At 39.4% G+C, this 23,555-nt stretch overlaps 1 long non-coding RNA gene across 1 annotated transcript in view; it reads right to left on the reverse strand.

Annotated features, from left to right (window-relative positions):
- Positions 1–23,555, reverse strand: part of LOC123612342 (uncharacterized) — an 80,162-nt gene that overhangs the window by 17,952 nt on the left and 38,655 nt on the right. Inside the window, exon 5 of the long non-coding RNA XR_012511374.1 lies at positions 11,899–11,938. This is a non-coding gene — a long non-coding RNA (uncharacterized LOC123612342). The remainder of the gene's footprint in view (positions 1–11,898; positions 11,939–23,555) is intronic.

Genomic DNA, 23,555 nt, shown 5'->3' on the forward strand with positions numbered 1-23,555 from the left:
AACAAACAGAATTTAGAAAATAATAATGAAAACTTCAGAGATAATTAAAAAATTTTATTAGAATGCATGAAAAAAATTCAAGTTGGACTAAGAACATAAATACGAAAGGCAAAACTTTAAAAATTTTAGAAGGAAATATAGGGGAATAAATGACCTCAAAATAAGTAAGAGTTTTGTTAAAAAGACACCTAGAGCAAATCATAAAGAAAAACTTTGATGAAATGAACTACATTAAAATGAATAATTCTGTTCATCAATAAATCCCATAAAGTCATAACCTGGGAAGAAATTATATGTGATGTATATACCTAGCAAAGGATTAGTTTCCAGGCTCTATGGAAGTCAAAAAAGAACTCAAAGAACTCAGATCTGTAAGAAAAAGACAGACAACCCAAGAGAAAAAAATGGGTGAATGATGCAAATGGTTATTTCCCAGGAGGGCAACAGGACTGGGTATAAACATATGGGAAATGCACATTAAAACGACATGAAATACTACTTTGCATCAATCACACTGGCAATAATTAAAAGTTGGATAATGCCAAGTGTTGGGCAAACTTTCACTCATATATTGCAGGGTGAGTGTAAATTAATACCATGGAAAACAAGTTGGCACTAGCCAATAAAGCTGCACATATCCAATGACTCAAGACGTTGACTTCAAGGTAAATACCTAGAGAAACTTCTGTTCACTAGTACCGGGAGATATGCAGTGCTGTTCCAAGCAGCTTTGTTCGTTAAGAGCAAAGTGGACAAACAAGTAAACGAAAACCTGTAAGAGTTGCAGTGTTCTTCTACAACAAAAGTAAGTTTATAAACTATAGCATATCCATAAAATAGAATGTTCTAGAGTTATGAAAAATGAATGAATAATCGCTACTTGCCTCAACACTGATAAACCTCAGAAGACAAATTTGAGGGAGAAAAACAAGTTACAGAAGAAAACAAACAGCTCGAGTTCACGTGAAGTTCAAAATTACACAAAAGTAAACAACAGATTGTTTAGAAATATGTACATAAGTGGCAAAACTATATGCACAAGCAAGAAAACAATAAACATGAAGTTCAAGTATATTACTAGCAATCTGAGAGGAAAGACTGTAACTTACACTTCTGTCTACCTGCCTCTCTCACCACCTCTACCACATAGACATAGTTTAGCAGGGAACGCAGAGCCTCGCAGACTGCACACGGAAAACAGCATCAGATAAGCTGGTTTGTGTTGAATTTCACTGCGTTTTCTTCTGCTTTACTCTCTGACTTCACAAAATATTTTGTTTTCCAAAGAGTCAGACTGTAGTAGAAGGAAAGGACTGACAATTCTCCAGTTTCTCTTCTCTACCCTTGTGTAGGACTCTTCGGGCTACCAACCTTCCAGCTATTTTAGCTGCACTAAGAACAGCTACCTTGAAGAGTTAGCAGCATCTTTTCAAAACACCCCCTCTGAATCTTTGAGATGAAAAAAACAAATCATTTAATTTTTCAAATGGCCTGCTGGAGACTCTCATCGGATGGATCCACTCTGAATTTGGATTAAACCACCCATAACCACATTCATGATGAGTATAAACTTTTTGCCGTAAGCTTCATTTCAGTAGCTGAATTTCCAAATAAAATCTGAATCACATTTGAAAGAACCTATTTTGTATGAACCAGAGTTTCTAAATGTAATTATGAGATGCAGACTTCCAATTACGAGTCCGTGGTCCAGTGTATAATTATGCTGTAAATTTCCTTTTGTATAAATCCATATTTTCCTCATGTCTACACTTCTTAGAGCCACAATTTTCATGAAAAAAAGTAGCTTCGTAAGATGAGGAAGTTGGTTTCTCAGTACTTTATAGCATTAGTATTTTATGCAAAGACTTTTTAGGCCTTAATTCTAAGAAAATAAATGAAACTTAATATGAGCCAAGCAAAATACGCTTCTTTCTTGGATTATAATGCCTTCTTACATCCTTGGGCTCTTGATTTTTAAGATAGTTAGGATCTGGTAGGTAACAAAAAGAAAAAATGAAAAAAGGAGAATTTCTCCCAACAGGTAGTCATGAACCCCAAATAAACTGGCCTGCAATAAAGCTTACTGATGCCAGAGAAAAAAAGAGAACTACTTTTTTTTTCAAGATTGCATGTTTTAGTGTCTTTTCTGCCACTCTAGTCAGAATGTGTATAAGTTCTCAGAAAGATGCAAATTAATTCCTTTATGTAATTGAGCACTTGTAGTTAATAATTAATGTAACCATCTAGTTTAAAAGTCTACCGCACCCACTTCTAGAAAGGCCCGAGGCAGTTTACATATTAACACACAGTTCAAAGGCACACTATTACGTTTAAGTACTAAATGAAATAGATTCTAGAAAACATAAAGGAGTTGATGCTATCAAGGACCAGTCCTGTTCCGCCTCTTTTGAATGGCTCCCCGCCCCAGACACTACCTCCTCCCCGCACTCTGAAGTGGAGGCTGTTTGTTCTCAAATCTTCCGCGTAACCACAGGGACTGGCCGGGTCCGTCCGGCAGAACCAGCAGGACAGGGACATGGGCCAGGGTGTGCACTTTGGAGCCTAATTACCTGGACTGGGACTATGACTAGGTACCTTGAGCAAATCATTAAATATCTCAGAGCCTCAGTTTCCTCCTTTGTAAAATGGGGGGGTAATAATAGGACTTACGCCATAGGTGAGAATTGAATAAGTTTAGCTCATGTAAAGTACTTGGAACAGAACCCGGCACACAGTACACGCTAAATACTGCTGGCATGCGCCCACTCGATATTCCTCCGATCTCCTGTGAAAATCCTTCTTTGAAACTTGGGCCTCTCACGTGTACTATCCTCCAGCCCTTCTTAGTGCTCTTGTGTGCATCAGAGATTTGGGAACATGGCTTATGATTTTCCTCTCCATCCAAAGTCTCCCTCTTTAAGGCTCACATGAACGACCCTTCCGATACCTAGCACCTTGGCTTCTTCAGCTCCCATGACCTGCATCTCAACACAGAGATCAGCAACTCATCCCTTCCACCTGTAAAATCTTAAACCATCCGGTTCAGCTTTCTTCCCACAAGCTCCTATTCTCCTCACCACTCCAATTATACCCGCGTATCCATGTGAATTGTGTCTCAGGCCCTATTCTTTACTGCACACATTAGACCTTCTGCTTTTGCTTCCTTTCCCACCTCGCTCTGGTTCAACAACTCCAACCTGGCTCTTTAAACAGTACCTCCAACTTCTTGCTCCTCTTGCTCCTTTGTCCTTCTGCAGTACTTACCCACATGTGGATCAATCCAGTCCTCTGTGCTCCTAAAGTCACACGAGGTAAGTCGTTCAGCCTTGTGCACCGGAGCTTCTAATTCATGGTCTCCGTCCTTCCGAGCCCCCAGAACACAGCCTGGGAGTCTCCCCCATACCCCTCTCCAGCCCTGCTTTTCTTTGCCAACTTCCTACCACTCTTCTCTCACCCCTCATATCCAGTCAACAAGCTCCATCTAAACTATGTCATAAATATCTCTTGAATCTAACAGCCTCACTTTATTCCTTCTCTCCTTCTCATCCCTTCTCATGATCGCTAACCATCTCCTTCCCCTCCAAAATATCCTCCTTCCTGCTGCCATCAAGGGGCATCATGGTCTGTACATCCTTCATATCCTTCAGTAACTCCCACTGCCTGCATAGCTTGACCCCAAGGCCCCTGTTCAGCCCTCCCGACTCCTTTCCCGATTCTTCTGACCCGAATCTTACACACTCAATTACTTGTGCTTCCTCGATTGTGCCCTAGTCTCTCAGACCCTCATGCACTTTCCATCTATATCTGCTGGTTCTGCATCCATGCATTCAACCAGCCATGGATTGTTCAGTACAGTAGTATTTTCTATAGAATCTGCATGTAAGTGGATCTGTGCAGTTCAAACTCTGGTTTTTCAAGGGTCAAGAGTAGTTCGGGAGACTTATCAAGACTAACCTCTCTCTAAACCATCCATACCACGCATGCTTGAAAGTATAATTAAGATGCTATCAAAGCAGATTAATGAGTCTCTCTTACCTTAAACTTTTTGGGGGGATAAAGGAAGAAAAATGGTTTTAGAACAGGAGACTTAGAAATATAATGCAAAAGAAGTGACAAAAAACATTAGGCTTACAAATCTGGGGGCCCAGAAAAGAGGGAAGGGGTTTCCACAGACCTCTGCTCACTTATCATGCCCTTCTCACCTCTATCTAGTTATATGTTGACATATACACTGATCTGTTTCTTGTTTAACTGAGATTCCTTCATTACAAAGTGTCTTTGTTGGGGAGGGTACAGGTCAATGGTGGAGCACATGCTTAGCATGCACAAGGTCATGGGTTTGATCCCCAGTACCTCCACTAAATAAATAAAATAATAATAATAATAATAAAATAATAATAATAATAACAATAACAATAATAATAATAAACCTAATTACCTCCTCCAAAAAACCAAACAAATCAAAACCAAAACCAAAACCAACCAACAAACGAAGTGTCTCTATATACATAAAAACCAAACATTAGTGGGTCGACAAATGTTGAAGTTGTTTTTCTAGTAGGACCTAAGGATTTTCATCAGTGCATCCTTTACCCAGTCTTAGGATGACGTGAGTACCAAGTAGTATCTAAAAGAAGTCTGAGAGGAGCTAGGGCACCATTTTTAGGCATGGACAGAGATTAATGACCTTTTGTTGTGACATAACGTTTAAGTCTAACCTTAATCACAAATAAAATGGTAGGAAGGAAATCTACTTATTGCAAAGTGGACAGACAACAATTAGAAGAAAGACCCACAAAAGTAACAAACAGAAATACAGAGAAGGCATTGAACATTTGTGGGCTGCATTAACTAAGAGTTGAAACTAGAGCTAAAATATCTTATCAAATTTTATGGTGTGTAAAGATTAAGTTGATGGGACCAAATATCTTGAGATTATTAGACATTTCAACCTTTTATAGAGAAATATAATACTTATAGAGAAAAGTTCAAGGAACAAACGTGCAGTTTGATGATTTATCACAAAACAACACCTACGTAGTCACCTCCAATTTTACCTGAGAAGGTTTCCTCCTGCTTCTGCCAATCACCACCATCCTCAATACAGGTAATCGCTATCTTGACATTTATGAAAACCATTTCCTTGCTTTTCTTTGTAGTCTTCCACCGAAGCGTGCATCTCAAAACACTAGTTTATTTTTGTCTTCCTTTTGAAGTTTATATAAACAGAATTAGAGTACATCAACTTTTGTTCCTGACTTACTTTATTTAACATTGTGTTTGTGAGATTCACGCATGTTACTGAATATCACTGTAAGTTGTTCAGCTACATAAAGTAGCTATGAACAACTATGCCTTTTCATTACTATATAGTATTTACATGAAGATATGGACTTTTTTTTTTAATTGAAGTACAGTCAGTTACAATGTGTCAGTTTCTGGTGTACAGCAATGTCCCAGTCATGCATATGCATACATATATTCATTTTCATATTCTTTTTCATTAAAGGTTATTATAAGATATTGAGCATAGTTCTCTGTGCTATACAGAAGAAATTTGGTTTTTTAAAATCTATTTTTATATATAGTGGCAAACATCTTTTTAACTTATGAAGTTGATTCATTTAAGGGAGAGAAACAAGAAAAGTTTCTTAAATTAAATGGAGAGCGCTGATTCTGATTGATCTGGCAGAGGCGGAAGATGCAGGGAGAACTGAGGTTTCTTCCCCCATTTTTTGCCCCTGGAGAAACACTTGAGGCCATGCTCCAAACCAAACAGCTCTGTCTTCTGTCATGAAGGAGGAGCAAGGAGACAATGGCTCTGTGGGCAGAGTGTGTGCACTTGGTATGACAGAAAGAGCATGTGTGTTCAGTTCTAGTTGTTATTCTGTTAATTCTTGATATTAACTTTGACATATTTGCTGTGTTTTGGCCATAAAACCCAAAAAAGTTCTATTAATCACAGACTATTTGATTACAAAAAGGGTTGCTGCTTTGGGTTGGATCAGGTTATTGTTCAGCAAATACTCAGCCCCCTCCACCTCTCTTGGAATGAAGTATGTTTTCTGGTCTTTGAGCTTGGCCATGTCACATGCTTTGGCCACTGGGAAATCAGAGGTGTGATACCAACAGCACCTCCAAATATGCTTGAGTGTTGGACTCAGACTCTTGTGTTCTAGTGATCTGCTGGGGACAAGCAAGCCTTGGTGGCCTCTTCCCTGGAGCCCCAGAATGAAAAATGTGGAGCAGACTTGAACCCATGTCACAGCCCAACCAACCCACAACTTGGAACAGAACTGCCCAGCCCAGCTAAGCCTACGTCAGTCTAGCTGCAGTTGACCATGTGCTTGAGAATAAATGCCTATTATTGTGAGTCACTGAGTGTGGAGCATTTTGCCATTACAGCAGTAGATGGTTTTATAGTTGTAGTCAGAGGTGTAAAGGTCAGGTCATTATCACTCCATCATAGTGGACTTGGCTCCATTAACTTCATTCTGCATTTGCTCAATGAAACCTGAGAGTCTGGTTTCAAGATTTCTTTTTTTAGTGCAAATTCTAAATACACAGGGGACTCCTACCAGACCCCCTTGGAATTTGAGGAAAGGGCTGATAGGAGATGGGAATATTTATCCTCAGGTTTAGTGGAGAGGAGCAAGGATCAGTAACGGACTTCTTGCCAGAGGTACGGTGAGCAAAATGGCAGAAGACTCTTCCCTGCATCCAGGTTAGCAGGTACGCTGCTCTGGGCTTACTGAGAAAGGGAGGAGACACCCTACTTTGGTTGGAAGCATACAGAGAGTTAGAGCACAGGTAAGTTATGTTTTTTAGCAGCTAACTAACTTTGTTGAGGTCAACAAAGCTGTAACCTAGGAAAAGTTCAACTTTAGAGGTAAAAACTGCATGGAGAAATGGTAAATTTCATATCCTGCTGGTAGGAGTGTAATTTGGTCTAAACACTTCAGAGAACTTGGTGTAATTAGAAGTTACTTTGGAGAACAAGCATATATTACATAAAGTTGAAGATGCTTATCTCTTAAGACCCAGTAATTTGGTGCCAGATATGTCCCAATAGGACTCAACAGGACTGGGGCCACACCAGGGGGGCATTTTTGTTCATAAGAATGATATAAGGGAGGGTATAGCTTAAGTGGTAGAGTGCATGCTTAGCATGAACAGTGTCCTGGGTTCCATCCCCAGGACCTCCTCAAAAAAATAAAAATAAATAGTAAATAAATAAGTAAACCTAATTAATCTCCCCCAAGAAAAGAAAAGAAAATTTTAAAAATTAAAAAAAAAAAAAAGAATGATGGAGAGTTTACTGTCAGGTAGTAGGTGGGAGCGAGGTATCCCATTTGTCCTGCACCTTGAAGGCTCATTCCATTCAAAACAGAACTGTCCAAGGTCCTCCATGACATCAGAGGTTCTACTAGAACACTCACGCAGATGAGCAGCCCGTTTATCCAAGACTATAACATAGCTTTGCTTTAGGTATAAATACCAAAATATTTTTGTAAGATTTTAATATATATAAATTTCCCAGGGATGCAACTTCTAGTAAAGGGAAGACTGTATTTCATCTTGCTCAGAAACTTACCAAGAGTTTTTCACGTCACCAATAGCAACATCACTTTCGAGGTTTGAGTTTCCAATATCACGAGCCTCTGTGAGTCTGCATTTGCAGATGACTTCAGTTTGTCTCCTAATGCACTGCTAAGTATCTGTGGCCATTGATGTATTGAAATACCTGTTATTTGATTCATTAGTTTTCTTGTATTTCTACTTTATATCACAGTAAATATATTTGATTTTTCTAAATGTGTGCAAATGAGTTAAATTACTTACAAATTTCATTTCAAGATAGTAATAGAGGTGATACAAAATATATTTGTTATGAGTACACTGAGTGTCTCAGTATTGAGAATTACTGCCCTAGATAAATTCTCATATGCACCCAAAGAGACAAACATAGTCCAGAACTGTGGTCTCCAATACAGTGGTCATTAACCACATTGATTAAAATTAAGTAGTTAAAAGTTAGGTCCCAGAGTCACACTAGCCATATTCTAAATGCTCAGAAGCCATATGTGGCTAGGGGCTGCAGTATTGTAGAGTACAGATACAAGACATTTCCATCCAGGCAGAAATTTCTATTGGTCTAGAATGTTAAGGCAATCATATTTATAATATCAAAAACCTGGAAACAATCTATACGTCCATGAACAAGGGAATGCATAAGTAACTGGAATGCTATCCAGCGGAGTAAGTGAATGGTTACCCGTATTGACATAGATGAATAGCACAATAATACTGAGAAAAAAAAAGACCTGTGGGTTTTGGTTTTTTTTTAGGGGGAGGAGGAGGTAACTAGGTTTATTCATTTAATGGAGGTACTAGGGATTGAACCCAGGACCTCATGCATGCTAGGCCTGTGCTCTACCACTGAGCTATACCCTCCCCCTCAAGACCTGTGTTTTGACACCATTTAAACATAACAATAATATGTGTGGTTTAGGGGTCAATGTATAACAAAAGTATTTTAAAAATGCATGGGTTTAGGAATTTGGGATGTACAGATACAAACTACTATATATAAAATAAACAATAAGGACCTACTGTATAGCACAGGGAACTATATTCAATATCCTGTAATGAGCTGTAATGGAAAAGAACCTGAAAAAAAAATGCATGTATATGTATAACTGAATCACTTTGCTGTACACCTGAAACTAACATTGTAAACCGACTACACTTCAATAAAAAATAAGAATTAAAAAAATTGCATGGGAAGGATAAGTCCCAAATTCAGGATAGCAGTTACCCCAGCAAGGAAGGAGACGCAATTGGAGAAAAGTAAAATGAGGACTTACCTGCACTGATAATATTTTATTTCTTTGGGTATAACGTGGGCACACCAGAACTCATTATTCTTCATGTTTTTGATGGAAAGAATATATATTATTATTTATATCTTTTTTGTATGCAAAATAGAATTTTAAGCAGAGGGCATTTCATGAGCACAGGGTCTTGTTTTGCTCACCTCTCTGTGCTTAGTCCCAGATGAGGCCTGGCACAGCGTAGATGATCTATTAGTATTTGCTGAACAGTCAACCAAACGTGCAAAAGTTCATCCAGTCTCAGTTTTGACTCTTAGAAACAGAATGTTTCCATCCTAGCACAAGAGGGTAACCATCCCAAACTTTTTTTAATCATGCATTAATTTTACAAATATCTATTATAGGCCTACTCTGTGGCAGGCACCCCTCCAGTGTTAAGGGCACCACCATGAATGCAAATAAACAGAATTTTCTGCCCTCAAGGGGCTTATATTTAAGGGTGTGTGTTGCAGGGGGGGTGGTGGGAGGGTGGCAGAGAGTATAATAATGAAGTATAATAATGAAGAAAACAGGTAAAACAGATGTCAGGTGCCCTCAAGACTAATGAAGCACAGAACGGGGACAGGAAGTGTTCAAAGATTTTAGGCAAAAGTAAATAGCGTGGCCAGGTTGTACTCTCTGAGATTTGACCTTTGAGCTAAGACCTGAAGTGAGGCAGAGGGCCATGAACCTCTGAGTCAGAGGGAGGAGAAAGGGCAAAGATGTTCCAGCAGCCTGGAAAGGAGGGCAGGGCAGCTGAAGCAGAGCGAGTGCCTGGGAGACGGTCGGAGGGGACGTCGGGGCCTGGGCAGAGCCCACTACACCATTTGAAGGACTTTGGCTTTTACTTTACGTGAGATGAAGGACTTGGAGCAAAGGACAGACATTGTCTGGCTTAACACCTTTAAAGGATGACCTTCTTTCGGGAATCAATGATTGTGGGAAGTAGAAACAGGGACATGAGTTAGGAGATTATTGCAGTAACCAAGGGGGTGGTGGCTGCAATCAGGGTGGCCACGGTGGGGGTCATCAGGGCGCAGATTTTTGACATGTTTTGAAGACACAGGTGTGGAACTATTGCTGAAGGATTGTAGATAAGGCACGAGAAAAGGGAGCAGGCAGGGATGACACGAAGGTTTTTGGCTTGAAGTTGTCATTTACTGAGAAGAGGGGGACTTGGTTGGATGGCAGTGGGGTGGGCTTCAGTTTGCAATATGTTAAAATTGAAGTGTTTCCTAGGCCTCCAAAGTGGAGTTGTTAAGTAAAAAACTGATATATGAGGTTGAGGGTTAAGGGAGACAGAGAAGCTGGAGAAATAAATGTGAAAGCCGTTAGCATACAGGTGGTATCTGAAGGTTAAAGACAAGATGAGACCATGGGGCAGTATGTGTCGCTGGAAGAGAAGAGAAGTGCAAAGACTATGTCTTGAGGCGCCACCATGTTTAGAAGTCAGGGAGGAAGAGGAAGATTCAGCAAAGGGGATGGAGGAGGATCAGACGAGGAGGTGAGAGACCCCCATGGAAACACAGTGCCATTGAAATAAAAGCAAGAATAAACAAATGGGACCTAATCAAACCTAGAAGCTTTTGCACAGCAAAGGAAACCATAAGCAAAACAAAATGACAACCTATGGAATGGGAGAAAATATTTGCAAATGATGCAACTGGCAAAAGGTTTAATTTCCAGAATATACAAACAGCTCATACAACTCAATAACAAAAAACAAACAACCCAATCCAAAAATGAGCAGAAGACCTAACCAAGCAATTCTCCAGTGAAGACATACAAATGGCCAATAGGCACATGAAAAAATGTTCAATATTGCTAATTATCAGAGAAATGCAAAACTACAATGAGGTATACCCCCTCCCACCATCAGAATGGCCATTGTTAAAAATGTTAACCACTATATATAAAAACAGACAAAAAACAAGTTTCTTCCATATAGCACAGGGAACTACATTCAGTATCTTGTAATAACTTTTAATGAAAAAAGGATACGAAAATGAATATATGTATATATATGTATGATTGGGACACTGTTTTACACACCAGAAACTGACACATCATAAATGACTCTAATTCAATTTAAAAAAAGAAAAAAGACACAGCACCTTCGGAGCCAAGTTAAGAAAGTATTTAAAGGAGGAGAGGAGTGACTAGCAGTGTCAAACAATGCTCAGCATCCAGGTAAGATGACAGTAATGGACCTCGGTATGAAACCAAAGGTTGTGGGAGACCCTGAGGAGGGGCACTTCTAGAGGAAGGGTGGCTGGTGAAGCCCTTCTCGAAGTGGGTTCAGAAGAGAGTAGAGAGGAAAGAGTAAACAGGACAGACAATTCTTCCAAGGCCTTATCTTTTTCTTCTTTTTCAGCCTTATCTGACTTTTAGACAGAAAGAGAGAGAAGTCACACATTCCTGATTAAACTGACACAAAAACATACCGAGAGTCAGTCATCTAATCACCCCATACCTTATCCCAAAGGAACAGAACTCAAAGCAGCCCGGAAAATTCCACCGAAGTACAAGAACGTGCTTGACTTTCTACAAATACAAAGAACTGTCTTCTGTGCCAGGAGAAACTGAACGAGGGATTCTGGCAGGAGAAGGAGAAACCTAAGGGAGGTGGTCACGTTCCTCTAATTGTGTTATGTTAAGCCCAAGAATTGTCTTTCATTTGTCAACAAATCAAATTTCCCTCATTGTAAATTAGCAATTGGAAGAATCGATTACCTCTGCCTTATGCTATTTCTTTGAAAAGCCATTTATCTCCTGAGAACTTTAACCCCGGGACCAGTTCACCTGTCTGGTTCCTCCAGGAAAAACAAAGTTGATTCTCAGATAAGGCCTGCTCACTGTTCAGGAACCTTGGCAGGGCTCCCGTGAGTCTCAGGAGATTTGTGACCAAGATGTGCCAGGAGGGCATGCCGCGGACCCCTGATCTGCCCTGCCCTCACCCTCCAGAAAGCTGCGCCAAGGGGAACGACAGATAGAAGAAACCCCAGCGTATGGTCAGCAAACTTACACCTTGGGACGTCCTCCAACCACTGCCATCAGACCAGGTGCTAAAGAAGAAAAAAAAAAATTAGAACACTTTCCTTTTTATAATAAAAGGATTTGCTAAAGTAGCAAACTATAACTCCAGGGTGGCCCCATGTAACAAAGGATTAATTTTCTAATACAACAGGGCGCTGTTAGTTCTCAGAAATGACAGGAGAAACAACGGTCAGAATTTGTTAAGTAGGAGTCAGTGAATGGAGGAATAATTGGACAATTAAAACTTCTTACAGAAGAGAGTCATGTTCTTACATCTGAGAAAGCAGAAAGAGAGGAAAAGGCAAAAATGTTCCCTCACATTTATTGAGTCAAATTTTATTTATTTGAAACATTCTTCTAATGTTCAAGTATTCAATTTGTAGAATCAACTATTTTAATAGCCAACAGAAATCTTAAAATTTATTAAAGAAAATCATTTTTGGTTATTTTGGGGGGACGCAGGGTAATTAGATTATTTATTTATTTAATTATTTATTTATTTAATGAAGCTACTGAGGATTGAACCCAGGACCTTGTGCATGCTAAGCACGCACACTATGGTTATGTTTTTTTGATGGAGACATCTTTTCTTTGCTCTAAAACCAAAAATGTAATCAGAAATTTTTAGCCTTCCCCTTAAATAGAAACTTTTAACTTGAGCTAGAGTAGAAAAAAATGAACTAATTCCTCTTTATCTCTGCTCATATGCACCATCTAGTGGATTCATAATTTAATCAAAACAGGAATGAGGAAAGAGCTATGTGATCTAATAACTCAAGTCAAAGATGCTGGATAAAAACATGGCAAGGAGATTATTATAAGAAAAAAATTAGAGTTTGGCATATTAGAGTATCCTGTCTGCATAGTAAGTCCATCTTGGAATGTTAGCTGGATATCTAGGTATTTGACATATTTGTAAAAGGTAAGGAAGGAATCAAACAATTATACTGGGAAGAGTAATCATAAAGTTAAGTTACTCTGAAGAAGGAAGTTAACTGAACTTTCATTCATTAACATAAAGCACAGACATGCAATATTTAGGTGTATTTCACATTATAAGAAAGAACACACCAGCATTCAAGATTTATGTGTATTTCACGCGATTACCACACACTGGTAGCATTCTAATACCATCAATTACAAGGCTTTAGAAATCAACCAGTGTGGTTTTCCCATTTTACAAATGAAAAAAACTGAAGCCCCGAGAAGTGAAGTGATTTGCTGCAGGCCACAGTTCTGCAGGGGTAGGATCAGAACTCAGCTCTCCTGTGACTCAGCAGAATAATTTTTCCCGCTACCCTAGCCTGGTAGAGCAAAAAGTGGTGCACAGGACAGACACTGATCTCCAAACAAATAAATATATAATTTCATCCTTCTGTGAGAGAGACTAGTAAGGGAGTCTAATTTAGACTGGAGACATTTTCTCCGTGAAAGTCACAGATGAAAGAAGAGCATAAGCAAAGGAAGTGAGCATTTCAGGCGACAGGAAGAATATACATGAAAGTGCGTGCAGTCTCTCATTCCTGAGATTAAAACCCTGGACTGGGTTTTAATCCTAAACGCAAAGGAACTCATAGAAAGATGCTAAGCAGAGAAGCCTTGGGCCCAATATTTTGACTCTTTAAAGATCACTCTTTAAAAGAAAAGCATTTTCTTCTTGAATGTGTAAACTACATACAGTATCAAGTTCAATAAAGGGTATTCATTAAAAATCACCTCTCTCCCATGCTTGTCTTACAACTACTCAGTTCTGTCCCAGACCAAACTTTCTCTCTTTCTTTCTTCCTTTCTTTTTTTTAACAAAAATTGTAATATACATATTGTTTTGCATTTTACTTTATTCCTTTAACCATCTTGGAGCACCTTTCACAGCAGCTCAGAGCTGACCAAAAGCTACATAGTATAATATTATTGCATGGACATACCACTCTTTATTTTAAATCAGTTCTCCATTGATGGACGTTCAGCAGATACACACACACATATGTGTATGTATGTGTGTATATATATATGCGCCACATTGAATATGCATATATCACTTTGCCCTTCTGTAAGATACCTGAAGGCTAAATTCCCAGAAATAAACAGGCAGGCCAGCAAGTCTCTATATACATTTAATTTGGATAGATATTGCCAAGTTGTTCCCCAAAATGAGTGAATTAACTTGCACCCCCACTGATGAGTTGAAAGCCTATGATCCTCTACTTCTTGGCAACAAAATGTAGGATCAGAATTTTTTAACTTCGCCACCCTAAGAGGTGGCAAAGGCATCCCCTTGTAGCTTGTATTTCTCTTATAATGAGAGCAGATCACCTCCGCTGCACGCGGGAATGCCTTGAATGGGACAAGGGTGAAGTCAGGGAGACAAGTGAGAAGCTCATGCAGTAAGCCCTGCACGAAGTGCCTGTGGTGTGGCGGCGGAGACGGTGAGAGGGCTCGGACGCACAACGTATTGTGCGGGTAGAAAGTGAATATCTACCAACAATGGATTGTTTTCCCTTGAAAGAACAGCTGGCTTTACATGATGATCATTATATTTGCTGCTTATTCACTTTCATTAGCTACTTTAACTTTGAACTTTTGTTTTTGTGAAGATGAGCACCAAAATACCAAAAAGCATGTTGCTGTTTGCCTCCCATCAACTTACAGAGCGAGGAAGCTCAATTAATCTTAGCTAACTTTTACTTTCTTGTCAATACCACTTAATGTTAGTTTCTCTAGGTCTCAGAATAAATTGGCCTGTCCAATCTATTTAGGACAACTTTTTATTTTCTGGTCTTTCCATCTCTACTTAATATTTTGAGAAGAGACATAAAAATATATGACCTCGTACATATAAGGCTATGGCTGAAGCACCATTTATAGGATCAAAGGACTTGGAAACAACTCAAATGTCCATCACAGGGGACTGTCCCATTTATAGGACAGAATATAATGTAGTTGTGAAAAGGAACTGAGGACATTAGGAAGAATGAAACTATAATCTATTAGACTAAAAAAGCAATGACTTGCATGCTATCTGTGTGAGAAATGGAGGCATTGTACATAATACTACTTTTTTTTTCCAAAAAGAAGTTGTATATAAATGCTTGTCCACACATAGAACATAGAAGGATTTACAAGAAAGAGTTACCTTCTGGAGGGCAATCAGGGACTGGGAGTTGGGGTGGGAAGCTGACAATTCTCATTCTACTTTCCATTGTACTGTTTAAATTCTGTCCCTTGTGGACTCACTATCTTTTTCAGTAAACACAGAAGTAAAATTGTGCATCTCAGCCAAAGCCAGCCATGCTGTCTCCCTCTTCTTTCACTCCCTGCCTTTTCTCTGCCCCTCAGATCTGCACTCACACCCTGATTACACGGCTCTAGTCAGACTCCACTTTCTTGAATTAATTGATGCTAACGTCTTTTAGACATGTTACAAGCTTCATGGGAAAGCTTCTGCCTGAACTCTGCACTGCTGATAATCTAGTCTGTCTACTAACAAAACTACATTATTCTGGCTTTTGTTTATCACTCTTGCTCCTATTCGCTGCACTCTGTCATCCTAAGCTTTCCTTGTCCACAGAAAATGGCACAGAAGACCCCAAGTAGATATTATATAATATTCACCATAAACAGTAGCTTGAATGAGATTTTGTTTAAAAGCTGAGATAATTTTAAGGAGCAGAGGTTTGATAGTAGGTGTGCCCTTTGGTACACCATGAGACTAGACTATAGGAAAGATCTGTCATGACATACAGTTGGTCCCTGAGACTTCTCCTTGCCCTAACAGGTTCTGTTGTGAAAAAGGAAGCAGCAAAAATAAACATTAGTGATGAAATTTCTACATACTATTGCTATTGGCATCTCTTTACATAAAGTTAATTTGGAGCAGAAAGTGGTCAGTCACATTCAGAGGATGAACCTCCAGTCTTGGTTCTGTAGAGTTTAACTACATGTTTTTAATTATTCTACTTGCTCTAAGTCCAGAAGATGAAACTTTTTTTTTTTTTGGAGGAGGGGGAAGGATATTTCCCTCCAAACAAAAGGGGAGAATGTAGCCAACCGTTAAACCAAGGACCTTTCTTAAAGCGTTTTCCAACACACTTAAGAGATCAGTCATAATATTTATATATACTCAAGCGCTTTGAAATCTCAAGCTGTTTTAACCAGCTGTCATTTTGGTGTCAAACTCCGGTCATTTTCATGTGAAACGAAGGTCAACAGCGGGTCTGTCTTACTCTCCTCCTATTAGTGAAATACTCTACAGTTCGAGAACTCTGCTTCAGCTCCCAACAGTAAGTCCCTGTCGCACACTCCTGTTATCCAGGTCACATGGGGTTCTATGATTGTTTGCAAATAAAATACATAGAAATGGCAAAAAGCAAAAATAGCACATTAACATTTTAAAGTATTTAGAACAATCAAAAATATAGACAACCAACTATGGTCTTTACAAGTTTGGCACTGCTTATTAAGAAATGTATCTATCTAAGAATGATTTCCAGTATGTGCTCATGCCGATCAATTCTTCCTCTGTGTCTAAAGTAAGAGAGCACAAACTTAAGAGGTACAGACTTCCAGCTGCAAAATAAATGAGTCACAGGTATGAAATGTACAGTGCGGGGAATGTGGCCAATAACTCTGTATGTAACATCTTTGTATGGTGATGGCTAGTGACGAGTCTTACCATGGTGATCAGTTTCAAATGCACAGAAAAATCAAATCACTATGTTGTGTAACAGGAACTAACATAGCGTTGTAGGTCAGTTATACTTCAAAAACCAACCAACCAACCAACCACAGAAAAAGAGATCAGATTTGTGATAACCAGAGAGGGTGGGCAAGGACTGAGATGAAGGCAGTCAAAAGGTACAAACTTCCAGTTATAAGAAAAATGAATACAGGGATGTAATGTAAAGCAATATATATGTGTGTATATGTATGTGTATGTGTGTGTGTGTATATGTATATGTGTGTGTGTGTGTGTGTATGCCAAAATCTACTTCTGGCTTTTTTTTAGAGTTTTGACACTCACTTAAAATCTTTTCTTGTTAATCTGCATCAGGATAATGAATTATATGGAATTATTTTATTACAAGAATTAGCCATCATATTAAAGACTAAGGGCTTAGAGTGATACATTCTCCCAGTTAGCACTTTGCTGCCATTTGCACCCGGTTCCTTCCCCCATTCGTTGAACATAAATATACTGCACATCTGCTGTGAGCCAGGCACTACTTTTGGTGCTGGGGAGTTGGTGGTTCATGATAACAATCACTTGTCTTCTAAGAGCTGACACTGTAGAAGGTGGTAAAGGCATGACAAATAATGTAACTGCAGACAGGAGTAAGTTTTATGATAACAGGAAGTAGGGTCACAGGCTAGAGAGTGACAGGGGAGCTGCTGCTTCAGTTGTGGTGTTAAAGACAGCCTCTCTGGGGAGGTCCATCTGAGCTGAGACCTAACTCATGAGAAGACGTCAGGACAGAAGAGAAAGAACAAGAGCCCTGAGTTTGGCATGTCTGAGGTGCAGCAAGAAGGCAGGGAACAAGGAGTGAGAGGTAGGGTGAGGTCAGGGAGATGGGCAGGGTTCCCCAGAGAGGCTCTGCGGCCATGGAAGGAGTTTGTATTCTGCTGTAATGGTTGTGGGAAACCACGGCAGGAAGCTCACTCTGGAACTTACGTAGAGACAAGATGCAAGGTTGCAAAGGCAGTGAGCGACACTAAGAAATCAAAAGGCTTTCGAAACAACCCAGGCAGAGAGGACAGTGATGTAGATTGGAGTTTAGCTCAGGGTATGGTGGGTAGGAAGTGGTTAGCCTTGGAGGCAGCACTGATAAGGCCTGGCTGAAAAGAGATAAAGAATCTTACAGTTTGCTATACTTGAGCACTTTTCATGTCAAAGACGATGAGTAATAGCTAACGAAAAGCAGGCACATTGCTTTTTCTTAAGGGTGTATAATCCTGTTTCTCCAAAGGCACATTACTCATTGATACCATTTAATCACAAAATACTAGAACTGGAAGAGATCACAGAGTAACAGAACCTAATTATCTGGTTTGCTCTAGCTTGAGCAGGCTGGAATCAAGGAAAGCACAGGGAATATCACAAGCTGCCACTAATGCCTCTTGTTGTAATTATAACAGAAATGCTAAAATGCCAAAATTGGAAATCATTTTTTATGTTCACAGAAAAATTCAGAATGAACAAGACTTCATTACAAACATTTTTTTTCCCTTGGGACATAATTCTGTGAGCAGCCTAGAGTTCTAAAATAGCAATGGGCTGATCATAACAACAGATTTTCTTTTAATTTTGTATTTCTAGAGGATATCTTTAACTTAAAATCTAATTATTTTTTCAGGACACCAATTTTAATTCAAATGTCTAAGACCTTTCTTCCTTCCTTCATTCCTGTCCTTCCTTCCTTCATTCCTGTCCTTCCTTCCTTCCTTCCTGTCCTTCCTTCCTTCCCTCCTTCCTTCTTTCTTTTCTTTCTTTCTTTCTTTCTTTCTTTCTTTCTTTCTTTCTTCCTTCCTTCCTTCCCTCCCTCCTTCCTTCCTTCTTTCTTTTCTTTCTTTCTCTCTCTCTCTCTTTCTTTCTTTCTTTCTTTCTTTCTTTCTTTCTTTCTTTCTTCCCTCCTTTTTCCGCCAGGATGCAGAGGTAACTAGGTTTATTTACTTATTTATGTATTTATTTTTTAAGTGGAGGTACTAGGGATTGAACCCAGGACCCTATCTAAGACTTTCTTAATAAGACCCCAATTAAGGTCCTATACCATAGCTTTAAGCATTAGAAAAATAGTTGCCCTGAAAAAATAAATCCTATTTATGGAAATACTATACTTGAATGTAGAGCTGAGTAAAATGTTAATATGGAAGTGTGTTCCCAATTAACAACTATGATTTAAAACAGTAATAGTTTATTTTAAAACCTTCATATTCTTCATATCCTAGAGATAGTGAAAAATCTGTGTGGAAGAGAAGAAATGATTTATTCAACAAATATTTACTGAGTATCTATAGGGGCTGGCATTGCTGTAGCCATTAAGGATACAACGGTGGTCAAGAGAGACCGAAGTCCTTGACTGCACGGAACCTACATTCTGATGGTGGAAGAAAGGCAAAAAAAAAAGCAATTAATTTGGGAGGGAGGGTATAGCTCTGTGGTACAGCGCATGCCTAGCATGCATGAGGTCCTAGGTTCAATTCCCAGTACCTCCGTTAAACAAACAAACAAACCTAATTACTTCCCCTCCCCCCAAAAAAATACAAACAACCAAAACCAACCAAACAACAACAAAAAAAGTAATTAGTTTGTAATTCATAATTAATTTCTCAGGTCATAATTAGTGCCATGGGGAAAAATAAAGCACCAAAAAGGTGATGAGTGTGCAGGCAGCGGGAACAGCAAACACCAAACACCAAGCCCGTGAGGTGCAAGCACGCTTGGTGTATGGGAGGAATGACAAGAAGTGGTTGGAGTGGATTGAAGGGTGTGCGGTGGGACACGGGTCACGGAGTTAGTCAGGGGCCAAATGATGGGGGCCTCATGGATCATTGTAAAGGCTTGGCTTTTCCTTTGAGTAGGAAAGCCACTGGAGAGTTCCAAAGAGAGGAGCAGCATAATCTAATTAAAGTATGTCTTAACAGGATCATCCTCGCTGCTGTTTTGATCACTGTGAGTGTGTGTGTGTGTGTGTGTGTGTGTGTGTGTGTGTGTGCATGTACGTGTGAACACGTCTACACTGTGGGTTGGGTAGTCAGTGGTGGAAATCGTGAGTGCTGTTAGGACACTGCTGCAAAAATCCAGGCAAGAGAAGGTGATCGCTTGGACCAGGATGGACAGTGTGGAGCTGGTAAGAAGTGGTTAGCGCCTACGTACATTAAATGATACAGTGAAACTGCCACTAGATCAATGTGGCTCATGAAAGAGAAGGGTGTAGGGTGACTCCACGGGTTTTGGCCTGAGCAACTAGAAAAATGGTGTTGCCCTTTACTGAGGGGAGAAGACTATAAAAGAGGTTCTGAGTGACACCTGAGAGCTTGGTTTCTGACATGGTAGGTTGGAGGTAATAATTAGACATCCAGGAGGAAATGCTGAGCAGGCAGCTGAAGATATGAGTTTAGTGGCTGGAAAAGGGAGGTTGCGGCAAGAAATATAAATTGGGAGGCAAGAATTTTCAATAACATTGAAAGCTGTGCGATTAGAGACAATTTAGGGTATGGACTGTTAAAAAGCTTTTGTGCCGTGAACCCCTTTGAAAGTCAGTTAAAACCCCCAGATTCCTTCCCTGAATGACATTTTAAATGAATAAAATAAAGTATATTTAAAATATATTTTCATGTATATAATTGGTATAAAGAAAACCAATTACAATAAAATACACCATCAAAATATTTTAAAAGTTAACACTATGGTAAAATAATCTTTTTTATTAATAACTAAATAATGGAATCTAACAGTGAGCATAATAATTACAGTCACTTCAAAGAAGTCATGAGCATAAATATTTCAAGATCTCTGTAACAGCTATAATGAGATAAAAATACCTGCAATTTTTTACTGAAGTCACAGATACACCTAACATTACTGTGGTCTGGTTGTCTATGTTTGCAATGGCAGGAAATGCAAAGTTCATTTAGAGGTTCGTGAAAATAAAGAAGTGTTTCCCTTTCAAGACCACTGAGGCCTGGACTGTGGACTCCAGGTTAAGAATCCCTCAGCTTAAGGGGGAACACAGCTAGAGAGGTGGGGCTGGCCAAGTGTGCACCCAGGGCCTCTCCAACACTGAGAGGAGTGAGAAAGGAGAAATAGCAAAGAAAATGGGAAAAACAGACAAAAATGAAAACTCAATGGAGACAACACAAGTCAAGGCACTTGTTCCTGTTTAAATATTCTCAAATGCAGTCCTACATTTGGCAGACAGCCTGAATGTACGGGCTCCATTTTTTAATCAATTCTTTTATTTACATGTTCATTTCCATGTTATTTTAGGAAGTCCAGTTCCTTGATAAGGAGTTATGTTTTTATTATATTTAGGAAAACCCAGTGTCTTCTACAGTGTCCTTCATTAGGGGACATTAACCACTAGTATTTTCAATGTTACATAAATTGATTTTATCTGTGAAATGCCTTCCTCTCAAGTGCTGGGTTAGATTTTATTAATTAATGGTTCTAATATAACCATAAAATAGCTACTTTATCCACTTGGGCAGATATTAAATCACATTTATCATTCGAACAATAGAATATACACTCACGTATAGGCTTTAATTAGTTGGTTGAAGAGACAATGTTGATAACTTACATCTAACACACAATACTCATCCATAGTCAAAAATGGAGGATGGAAAGGTGGATCATTAAACTGGGAAGCAGAATGATACTGGAAAGATATAGATGTAGGTTTTAGATATATATATGTATGCATCTAAAATGAAAACCTAGGGTCGGGGAGGGTATAGTTCAGTGGTAGAGCGCATGTTTAGCAGGCATGAGGTCCTGGGTTCAACCCCCAGTGCCTCCTCTAAAAATAAATAAATTAAATAAGTAAATTACCTCCCCCCAAAATAAATTAAATTATAAATAAATAAATAAATAAATAAATAAATAAATAAATAAATAAATAAATAAATAAATAAAATGAAAACCTACAAAGATTGTAAGGAAGCCCTGACACCTGGCAACAAAATTTCAACATTAAGCCAACTGCTAAAAGGCACTTCAAAATCTGCTAAAGTAATTTAACAAATAACAATCGTTTTCAGATATTTTCCTTTAGACTATTTGGGTTGAATGACAGTTTGAGGACAACCGGGAAATGTAAACACATACTGAAGATCAGACGATGACATTAATGGTAATTCTCCAGGGTGCAATTGTGCCGCTGTGGTCACACAGGAGGTTGTCCCAATTACTAGGAGATGCATGCGGAAGTGTTTAGGGCTGAAGTGTCTCACTGTCTACAACTTACAGTTTCAAATGATTCAGGAAAAAAAGTGTGCAGGGTATGTGTGTGTGTGTGTGTGTGTGTGTGTGTCTGGAGAGAGAGAGAGAAAGGACAAAGAGACAGAGAAAGGAGAAAATGTGGGAACGTGTTAATTAGTGATAAAGGTATTCATTCTACTAGTCTTTAAAATTTTCTATAGATCTGAAAACTATCAAAATAAAAAGCACAGGAATGTATATGTTAAAAAATCCACAGGAATGTATATGTTATTAACCTCCTCCAACATCGGTAGGTAAATCTATAACAGACATACCTACAGGGAGGTAATGATTTATACAGCATAATCTTAAAAATTTAAAAAGAGTAACCATATGCATTTCATATAAGCAGAATTCAAAATAAAAATGATTAAATAGGGCAATCACTTTATATGCATCAAATATGTGATACACAGGGAAGAATAACATTCCTCCTGTCCCGTCGTCACTTAATGAGAAGTCACACAATCCTCCAGTAGTACCCTGGGACTCCAGGGTCTCTAATCTCAACTGAGCTCAGAAATCCCCAGTCCCCAGTATCTCTAAATCTCCAAAGAGGGCGTTTCCTATTCTCACCACTTGCAAATGTTCCATTACTCTCTGAGCAGACGACCTCATTTCCAAGTTCAAAGCAAACAGAAACATCAGATGGCAAGTCTTTCATCTACATGCTCTCAAACTGATAAAATCTGCCCTTGCTCCGTGGTAGACCATTTGGCCGATCAACTGCCATTCCCAAGTCCTGTCTCCCATGACCCCTTCCACCTGAGGATGGGAAAGTGCCCGCAGGCTTCTTTGTAGAGGGGCGCGGTCAAGTGACACCGCGCTGGCCAATGAGATGTACGCAGACGTCTCCTGGCAGCCTCTGGAAACACTTTAGTGATTATTATGGGACCAAGTGTAGCCAACACATCCCTTCCCTCTTTTTTTTTTTTGCCTTGCTCACAGCGGAAAGGCCAAGACAAATACAGGGATGTCCACCCCCTTAGTGCTGACATCACTGACTGCCGGAGCCATGCCAGCAGTTGCTTAGCTGAGAAAAATACTGTCACGTGAGAAAAATAAACCTCTGCTTGAGTGAGGCAGGATGAGTAGTTGGGTATTCCGTTGTTTGCAGTTGAAAGCACTCCTGACACTGAAGCCATTCTCCTGTCCCTTTCACAATGAGAAACCCCTTAGCCAGTACTGCGGATCCATCTTCCACCTTTTCAGGGATGCCCCTCTACTGACTGCACCCCCTGCCTTCAGTATCTGCAAACTTCATCTCTCCACTAATTAGTTCACATCACCAGTGTTTAACATGCTCAAGTCTCACCTGTATTAAATTTAAAACATTAAACTGTCCCTCAGTCTTCCATCTTCCTCTGGCGTCTGCCTTATCTTTACCCTCCCTTCCACTAACATTCTTCTTAAAAGAACTGTCTGCGTCCACTATCTCCAGTTCCTTATTTCCCATTCACTCTGCAACCCCCCGCATCTGGGTTCAGCCCCGGCCACTTTACTGAAAGTGTTTTGGCCAAGGTCACCAGCAACATCCTCACTGCAAAATCCAATGGGACTTGTTCGGCTTCTTATCTTAACCGACTTCTGCATAGCATTTGACACCACAGCCATTCTCTCCTTTTTGAAATACTTTCTCTCCTTGAATTTTTATAAAAGCATTCTGTCCT

This window comes from Camelus bactrianus, chromosome 2, assembly GCF_048773025.1.
Source record: "Camelus bactrianus isolate YW-2024 breed Bactrian camel chromosome 2, ASM4877302v1, whole genome shotgun sequence".
In the NCBI taxonomy this organism is placed as follows: domain Eukaryota; kingdom Metazoa; phylum Chordata; class Mammalia; order Artiodactyla; family Camelidae; genus Camelus; species Camelus bactrianus.